Consider the following 10,356-nt stretch of genomic DNA (forward strand, 5'->3'; position numbering starts at 1 on the left):
ATTTAGTGTAATTTTATAATTTTAATTTAATTTTAGTATAAATTTAGTATAGTATTAGCATGATTTTTATAATTTTATTAATTTAGGGTAATTTTATAAATTTAGTATAAATTTAGTATAATTTAGTATAAATTGATTATAACTTTAGTATAATTTATTATAATTTTATAATTATAGTATAATTACAATTATTTACAATTGTATTAATTTAGTAGTATTTTAGCATAATTTTATAAATTTAGTATAATTTACATTATTTACAATTTTATTAATTTAGTGTAATTTTTTTTGTAGACGGAACGGCCTACTAGGGGTGGGAAATCCATCCCGTCATCTGCTCGTCGTCTAGATATGGACGGCGAGGATGATACACCACGACATACGAGATTGCGTGGTATTGATTTTTCCGGTCGTAGGCGGAGAGGGGCTGTGACGGACCAGTTGAGGAGGGGATCGACTGTGGAGCAGCCCGATATTGATGGATCGGAGGGGGCGACCATTTATGATGACAGAGAGCCTGATAGCGATTCTTTTCAGGACTACCTGGATGTGGCAGCCCGGGCAGTGCGACAGTCTGCAGTTGCACATGATCGCGAGGTTGAGGAGAGCGATGAGCAGCCGACCTCGGGGAGACAGCCGACCCAGCGCGTAGGAGGTCGTTTTGCGAGTACAGGTATTTTTTATAATTTTAGTATAATTTTAGTACAATTTTAGTATATTAGTATATTTTAGTATATTAGTATATTTTAGTATATTTATAATTTTAGTATAACTTTAGTATAATTTAGGTATAATTTAGTATGATTTAGTATAATTTAGTATAATTTTAGTATATTTTAGGATATTTTAGTATAATTTATTATAATTTTATAATTATAGTATAATTTAGTATAATTTTAGTATAACTTTAGTATAATTTAGTATAATTTTAGTATAATTTAGTATATTTTAGGATATTTTAGTATAATTTATTATAATTTTATAATTATAGTATAATTTAGTATAGTTTAGTATAATTTTAGTATAATTTAGTATAATTTATTATAATTTTATAATTATAGTATAATTTAGTATAATTTAGTATAATTTTAGTATAATTTAGTATAATTTAGTATAATTTATTATAATTTTATAATTATAGTATAATTTAGTATAATTTTAGTATATTTTAGTATAATTTAGTATATTTTAGGATATTTTAGTATAATTTTATAATTTTCAGGGACAAGCAAACGTCCCAAAGCTAGTGAGGACGAGAGCTGGGTAGTTACTGCACCGGTTGATGGTGGTCCCGTTGATGGTTTCGTGATTCCTAGTTTTCTAGGACATGTTGCCTCACGGATGTTGGGAGGAGAGATTCGGTCGTTTCTGACATGCTACAACAGATCATCAGCATGCCGAGATTTGTGTCAGTGGTTTTCTGGTGCGTCACCCGAGGTAAGAATAATATAGTGTGTCAACATTTATTGTAATTTGTATTTTTAACTATAAACATAAAAAACATTCAGTAATTGTATAAATTGTATATGTGTCATTTTACAGCTGAGGGAGATGATCGAGAGGACTGGTTTGTCTCACCTTCCACAGGCCATGTTTAAGAACCTCGACACTCCGCTATTGACTGCGTTCGTGGAGCGGTGGCATCCCGATACGAACTCCTTCCACATGCCGTTCGGGGAGATGACTATCCAGCTGCATGATGTGTGGCAGATTCTTCGGATCCCGATCGACGGTCCGATGGTGTCCGAGTCTCCTCCTACTGACGGGCTTCATGCCATGTGCATGATGATGTTTAGGGTGAGTCAGGCTGAGCTTCTATTGCCGACCCGACATTTATGGGGTGGTGGAGGTGTATTTGTTGGGGCTGTACAGGGGCTTCTCACCGAGGGTAGGGATGACGCTACTCGGGCCACAGCGTGGATGTGGCTTATGCTTGTATCCACTCTGTTTGTTGACAAGAGTGGAGATAGGATTAGGCCGGCCCATCTTACTGAGGTTTACAACAGTGTTAGTGGGGCAGCTGGACTATCATGGGGGTCTGCTACACTAGCCATGTTATACCGGCAGCTGGGGATAGCGAGCAGAGGAGACTGTTCAGGTATATGCGGATGTTTGACCCTACTGCAGGCATGGATATACGAGTATTTTCCGGTGTTCCGGCCGCATAGAGGAGCTCACTTGATCCCAGCTGACCATGCCCATGCACTGAGATAGGAGGTCGGGGTACCAGGCAAGACGACCACCCGACTAGATACCATACGTGGGCAGCTGGACCGTATGACGGCGGCAGAGGTATTTTATAAAATTTTAGAATTAATGTAAGTATTATTTATAGTATATTATTATTTTTTATTGACTATTTTTTTTCAGGTGACGTTGTTGCCTTATGGTCCTGTCCCCGATGATGATCGGCTTCGAGTGTCATACGCCGGTTGGATACGGTGTAGAGACATCATCGAGCCGTATATGCCCGATCGAGCGATGCGACAGGTCGGATATACTCAGCCTATCCTAGCTGAGCGTATTAGACCTGATAAAGCAGTACGACCATGGAGATCTATAGCGTATAAGCTCACGCATTCCTTAGTCACAATTGAGGATACCTAGCGGAGATTTCCATCGGCTCGGGGCATTGATCGGAGGAGATGCCGACCAGTTGGATACGATCCCACTGCCTGTGATCCTGCTTATATGGACTGGTATAGGCGATATTCGCATCCCCATCTCCTTCATGCACCACAGGCTGGACCGGTACAGCATGCTCGCGCCAACAGCGAATTTGTAAGTTTATTATTATTTAATATTATTATTTAGTATTAGTTTATATGTGTTTAATTTTTAATATTTATTTATTAATTTTTTTTTGCAGTGGGTTAGCTGGTTGTGGCGTGTCACCCAACTATCGGCTACCCACCGATCTGACGAGGATGTTCCACGCATTAAGAGAGAGATGGATGAGTTTATGGATGCGTGGCGTCGGGCGAGCTGATTTTTTGTTGTAGAAATTCATACATTTAAACACTTTTTGTTGTAGATATTATATTTACTCTTTTACGTTTATAAATGTTTATGTTTATTAATGTTTATTTTAATTTTTATATTTTTAAATTTTATTTGTTAAGTACAATTCTGTAGTTACGAGCTTAACGGCCTATTTACGGGTTTAACGGCCTATTTACGGGTTTAACGAACTATTTACGGGGTTAAAAAGCTATTGTTTTTGCCAATCCGACACTCGGGCGTGTGGATATCACGCCTCACCGCGTGGTCGGACGTGATAGCCCCACGCCTCACCGCGTGGTCGGACGTGACAGCCAACTGCCCGACCTTACGGTGAGGCGTGTAGAGATCACGCCCGATCACACGGTGAGGCGTGGGGCTATCACGCCCGACCACACGGTGAGGCGTGATAGACACACGCCCGTGTGTCGGGAGAGCAAAAAAATAGCTTTTTCCTCCCCAAAACCCATGAAAGGGTAATTTCGTCCTTTCACGGGGCTAGGGTGGGAATTTGGGGCTGGATTTAACAACACCCTATAAATAATTATATATCTGAATTTAATAATAATTATATATAGAAAAATAAGAATATAGTATGATAAAGTGAGATCGAAAGTCAACAACAATATTGTCTTTTTTTTTAATCACTTCATCTCAACAACAATAGGGCAAACGGGGCCTCCAACTTTATTTCACAACTTTTCTCATAACAATAATCGGGATAAGTTACAAATTTAGCTATATGGTTATACAGAGATAGTGGATTTAGCATTTATGTACAAAGTAGCACAAACTTAAGTCAAACACTTACAAGACAGTGCAATTCCAAGCATCATTAGCGGACCATTAATTTGTTTCATTAACATAAAGGGGTGTTTGTAGGGGTAACAGAATGAAATCTAATAATAGAAACAAGTAGAAAGTAATGGAATGACATTGAATTCTTTTATCTATTTGTTTCGGTTACAAAAAGGGAATGATATATCTTTAATTCTCCTATATGGATTCTGATAACATAGTGAATATTTGATTCGATTAAGCATACTCAGATTCTCTCCTCACGCTTATCGGAACTTAGAATGGGCTTTCAGAATATTTTCCTTATAACATTGATTCGAAGAATCTTTCCCTAAACAGGAACCCTTGGGGCACAAATAGTGCCTCACAGGTAAGGGAAGCCAACTTTCCCGATTCATTTTCCTAATCAAAATATTGAGTCAGTTTACTCCTATTTAGATTAGGAATCCATACTGTTAGCACCGTTTTATATAGTGTTTTAGGCATGGTTTTAGCTCTATTTATGTGTAATTATCATCTAGTTACGATAGATTATGTGGTATTCTCTCTATTATATGCCTGATGTGCGCTTTGAGGTGTTTTAGGTACAATTGAGAAAGAAATGGAGTAAAAACGGAGCAGAAATCAAGGTTGAAAAAAATCTCTACTCGGTGAGTAGAACTTGGTGAGTAACATAAGCTTCTCGTCGAGTTAAAGTTACTCGTCCAGACAAGATAGGGGTAAATTACATACGTGGTGTATAACATTTATCCATTTTCACATTTTGGTGTATAACCTTCAATTTTACACACTAAAGTCTACAACCTTTTGGTGACCTCCCACTAAAGTGTACAACATGTAATTGTGACCGGTCAACCCGAAGTCAACGCGTCACCTCAACAATTTAACTTTTCTAAAAATAAAAAATTAACCCAATTAATATAAAATTACTTTTATACCCTTTATAACATCATCTTCTCCATCCTTATTTTCTTTCACTCCATTTTCAAAAATTATTTCTCTTTTCAACCTCCATCCTTATTTTCTTTCTACTCCATTTTCAAAAATTATTTCTCTCTCTAACTCTCATCTCTCTCCTCCATTTTCTTTTTATAAGCACCACTTCTCTCTCTAACTCTTTCATCTCTCTCTAATTCTGCCTTTCTCTCTCTAACTCTTCCATCTCTCTCACTTTTACTATATTTGGTGTGAAAGCAAAAGCACCAAACCTTTCTTTTATTGGTAAGAATTCCTTTCCACCTCTCCATCCAATAATGATTACAATTTATTTATTTAGTGAAATATTTTCTGAAAATGACTAGTAAATACAAGCCAAAATTAGATATTAATCAGTTGAAGGTTGATTTGGATTATGAAGATGGGATGAGAAAGGACATGATCACACTTATTGGTGCAAATGAAGGAGCAAATATGCGAATAGTCCATTCTCCATTAATGAATTTGAGGATCAGAAATGGAGAAGAGGGGAAGAAGGAGAAGAGGCATAAAAGAAGTGAAAGGATTTAAGAGAGAGAATTGAAGAAACCCAGATTTTAAAAATACAGATTTTAGAAACCCAAATTTTAGAAACACAGATTTAAGAGAGAGAATTCAAGAATCACAGATTCTAAAAACACAGATTTTAGAAACCCAGATTTTAGAAACACTGATTTAAGAGAGAAAATTGAAGAAACCCAGATTTTAGAAACTGAGTTTTAGAGGGAAAGTGAGAGAAAAGTTAAAGAAAAATGAAAAAATGGTGAAGAGAGAGAGAAAAGAGAGATAATGTCGGACAAAATAAATTTTAGGGGAGAGAATTGGAAAATTCTTTTTATTAAGGACATAAAAGTAATTTATTAATATGTGGCGACCACTTTTAATATTTAAGGAGTGAAAATTGATGAGGTGTCACGTTGACCAAGTGGTTAACAGGGTTGACCGGTTATTTTTACCTGCTGTACACTTTAGTGTGCAAAATTGAAGGTTGTACACCAAAATGTGAAAATGGATAAAGGTTGTACACCACGTATGTAATTTACCCGACAAGATAGTCATCAAGCCCAGTCAAAGAATTAGAGCCAAAAGTCAACTCTAAATACTTGATCCTATGATTGGATCAGATTGAAGGGTATGAGCTAGTTTCACAGATAGTAGTTAATGTACCGAACCTTATACTCATACCTGTCTATTTATAATATTTGATTAGGTTAAGATTGTCACCTCTTTAGGAATCCTTATGAGTTTAGGATTCTTATTTCCTCAATGAGTCCGAATCCTAGGAGGAATCCTTTATCTCGCGTAAGATTCCGAAAGTTTCTCTTGTGATTGGAGCTAAAGCCCTACATCCTAATCTTTGGCCTTGTTAGACGTCACTAGACCGTTCATTGTTGAACCTGAACCGTTGTTGTTTGGTCTTGGACTACCCATTTTCACACGTAGTCTTTTATCTCAAAGGAGAATGAAAATAACGTTATCCATGTAATGTCATTTTTCATGATAACATCATTTATATTAATATGTTATTTGACATATAAGGTTATAATTAATCGTTACTCTCGGAGAAATTGAAATATCACAAACCTCCTCAATGAAAACCCAAAAAAATCAGGCCTTGAAATCTTTTCTGTTCGCTTATTTCTCTTTGTTAATTTAAATGTTAATTTGATATATGTACACGGATAATTTACTTGAAACATTTTATTTAACACCATATAGTATCATTTTTATATTATAATATATAAAAATAAAGGCTTAATGCTTCTCCAGCCTCCTTAACTTGTTCAAATTGGTCATTTTACCCCTCAACTCATCGAATGTCCTATTTACCCTCTTAACTCCATAAAAGTGATATTTCTCACCCCCTCAACTTGTCCATTTATCCCCCAACTCATAGAATGTTCTATTTGCCCCCTTAACTCCATAAAAGTGGTATTTTTCACCCCCTTACAATCCGTTATCGAAACCTAAATTGATAACTTTTTTTAAACGTTAAACCTATATTTATGCTACTTTGTAAGTGAAACCTAAATTGATACTTTCCTAAAAATCATAGGCCTATTTTGGTACATTATCCCTACATATAATGTATTTAACTTGTTTATATTAATGTTCTTGTTATTTGTATTTTTTGTTCGTTCTTTCTCTTTTCAACTTTTTTGACTACTATAAAGGGATAAGAAATACCATTTTTATGGAGTTAAGAGGGTAAATATGATCATAAGTGGTGAGAAATACCACTTTTATGGAGTTAATGAGGTAAATAGGATATTCGATGAGTTGAGAATGGGTAAAATGACAAATTTGGACAAGTTAAGGGGGTGAGAAATACCATTTTTATGGAGTTAAGGGGGTAAATAGGACATTCGATGAGCTGGAGGGATAAAATGACCAATTTGGACAAGTTAAGGGGGCCGGAGAAGCATTAAGCCAAAAATAAATAAATAAATAGTTATAATACTTTGCACTCCTAATTTAAAAGGTTGTGGAGAGAAGAGGTGGTTGAGTCATTTAATGAATTAGTCATGAGACAAAGCAAAGCAGACATAAGATGAAAGCAACATCTATATGTAAATGTAACCAAAATTCCTTATTGGCCAGTTGCCACCATAATAATAATAATAATAATAATAATAATAATAATAATAATGATGATGATTTTGTTGCGACTAAATAAGTAAAATTGGTATACGATGTCCAAATATAAACAAATGGAGTACCAAATTGCTTCAATTGCCAATGTGATCAACCACATCACATCACTCAGATTAAATGCCTAATTTCTGGTAATATAAATAAATATGCATGGGTCCTGGGATGCAAATGGGGTGGGGATCCCCATCCCTATCGATGACTCACTCCGACGGGGACGGAACATTCCCAATAAAGATCCTCATGAGACGAGAATGAGGATAATTTTGTTTCCCGTGATAGGGATGAGGCGGGGATGGAGAAAGGTATCCCCACCCCACGGGGATCCTCGTCCCTGTCCCGTTAATCCCGATGAGGATCCCGATTATTCGGTGTGATAATTGATTTTTTTGGATGATTTAAGTACATTTTAATTAGATGATTGGTTGTTTTCAATTTTTAGTTTTTTTTTATTTGAAAAATTTGAGAATGGTTGTTGATAATTGGTATTATTAGGCACTGTTGCTTAAACGTTTTTGCCTTTACTGATTTTTTAAATATAAATGGTGATTATCCACAGTAAATAGGGAATGAGGAATGTGGATAACGTTTTTGGAACATATGTAAACAGTGAATGAGAATCTTCATGGGGATATAGGGATTCCCCGTAGGACGGGGATGGTGATCAGTTTGTCCCCATTTAGCTCGCGGGGATGGGGATGCTGAATCCCCAACTAGTCGGGGATGGGGATGGGATATGCATTCTCCGTCCCGTCCCGTCCCGCCCCGTTTATATCCCTACATGGGTCGCTTAATTTGCTTTCATATTATGAAAAGAAAAAAAAACATTGAGTACATAATTTTTCATTTTTTTTATTCATTAAGTCTTTGAATTTTTTGTTATATTAAGTTTTGTTTGTCAAATTAATTAATCATGAACATCTAATTCAATTAAAAAATGTTATTCATTTTAGTGTACTTGAAATTATATTTTATATAGTTTGGAATATAGTTTTTATAATTTTTCTATATTAAAAACTGTTTTCAAAATGTCAAAAAACATAAATTTCCAATGCAGGTAAAATGAAACATTATATTAAGCGAGTTTAATGAAACATTATGTTAAGCGAGTTTTATATTCAGAATTGAACTTCTTGTTTACTTTTATCATTAAGAGTTTGATATTAAGAGTTTGATGTGATAAAAATATATAAAAAATTATAGACTTAATATGTCTAGATAAAATATTAAAGAATTAATTACCTAAAAAATATGAAAATCAGGAGGTTCTTTTTGCCTTGATTTACTACTTTTTTTTTTATTGGTTCTTATTTGGAAAATTTTACATATAAATTCACTTTTCAAAAACTATCTACAATTATATCAAATAATGATTTTGAATTATAAACTAATAAAATCACTACTTTTAATATATTTTAAGGATTATAATTTATAAATTAGAAATCTAGAATGTATTTTATAGGGTTTATGATTTATGAATTTGGATCTAGAATTTTTAAATTATGATGTAAAATCATAATATATAAAAAATAATGACATATTAAGAATTAAGTTTGGTGATATGACTTAATTATAATTTTGTACTTAATTATGATATTTATGTATTTGACTCTTCTTATTTTTTGCAAGTTTTCTCTGCTCGGCCCGTATTGGGTTGGTTTGGATAAGAAAAAGTTATATTAGGCTCGGCTCAGACTTATATTTACCTGCTTATTATTGGGTCGGGTTTGGAATGAATGAAAACATGTTTGAACTTATTTGGTCCGGTCCGTTATATTAATATTATTCAATTATAGATAATAATATAAAAATATTATATTATATTACATTATATAATTTAAAAAGCAAAAATTATTTTTTTGCTAAGGTACTTTGATAAAATTTATGTTATCTATTTTTATTTTGGTGTTCGCTATGGTTACTTTGTTTTTTAACTATAAATTTTAATTCTTTTAATAGACAATATAATTTTATTTTTGAAAGCGAGTTTACACAAACGGAGTTTAATATTTGATTTTTAAGTTTAAGTCCGACAAATTAATAATAGGCTGGTTTGAGCATTTTTAAGTGTAAGCCAATTAAACCTTATCCAAACCCACCTAAACTTGATCTAAATCTACTTTTTATATAACCATCGTGAATGATGATTCCATTTGATTAATAGATCGGATTGCCTAACAGTAACTGACCAAGTGAAAATTATCATTCACGGTGGATTGCTCTATTGGACAGATGTACGGATGATGAGTTACGCGGAATATACTCTAAAATTAAAGATAAATTTCTAATTATCAAATCTAAAAAATAAAAAAGAGTGATGGTATTTGATTTGATGATTTGCACTTGGAGAGTGGAAAGATAGTATGAGAGAGGAAATTAAAGTCAAATTTAATTAGGGATTGGATTAGAAAAGAGAGAAATGTGTTAGTGGATTGTGATGAAGCATTGCTAACTTGTTTAGCCAGTGGTAATTTATGCTAATATAAACAATTATTTCGACTAAGTTGTTAATAAATAACAAAGTTTGTGACGAATTAAAGTTTAGGGGTCATTTTTTTTAAATTGTTTAAAAGGTTAATTACAAATAGATGACACGTGGTTTCACGTATTTACAAATTATAGATATGTATATGTGGTATTTTTCATTACAAACGCAACCATGTGTTTTAAGCCGTTACCAAAATCAAGACAATTGTATCCCAACACTGTTAAATGAGATGGGTAATTTCGGAATTTTTTTTAACTTTTCTCTCCCTACTTCTTCTTCCTCCTTTCTTCTCTTGTTTTTCTTTTTCTTCTTTTTCTTCTTTCTTCTCTTATTATTATTTTTTGATTCTGTAATTCCAGAATTAAAAAAAAAGAAGAAGAAAAAAGGGTTAAGGTGCAAAAATACCCTAACGTTATGGGTCAGGAACAATTTTACCCTTAACG

Source organism: Euphorbia lathyris, chromosome 6 (assembly GCF_963576675.1).
Source record: "Euphorbia lathyris chromosome 6, ddEupLath1.1, whole genome shotgun sequence".
Taxonomy (NCBI): Eukaryota; Viridiplantae; Streptophyta; class Magnoliopsida; order Malpighiales; family Euphorbiaceae; genus Euphorbia; species Euphorbia lathyris.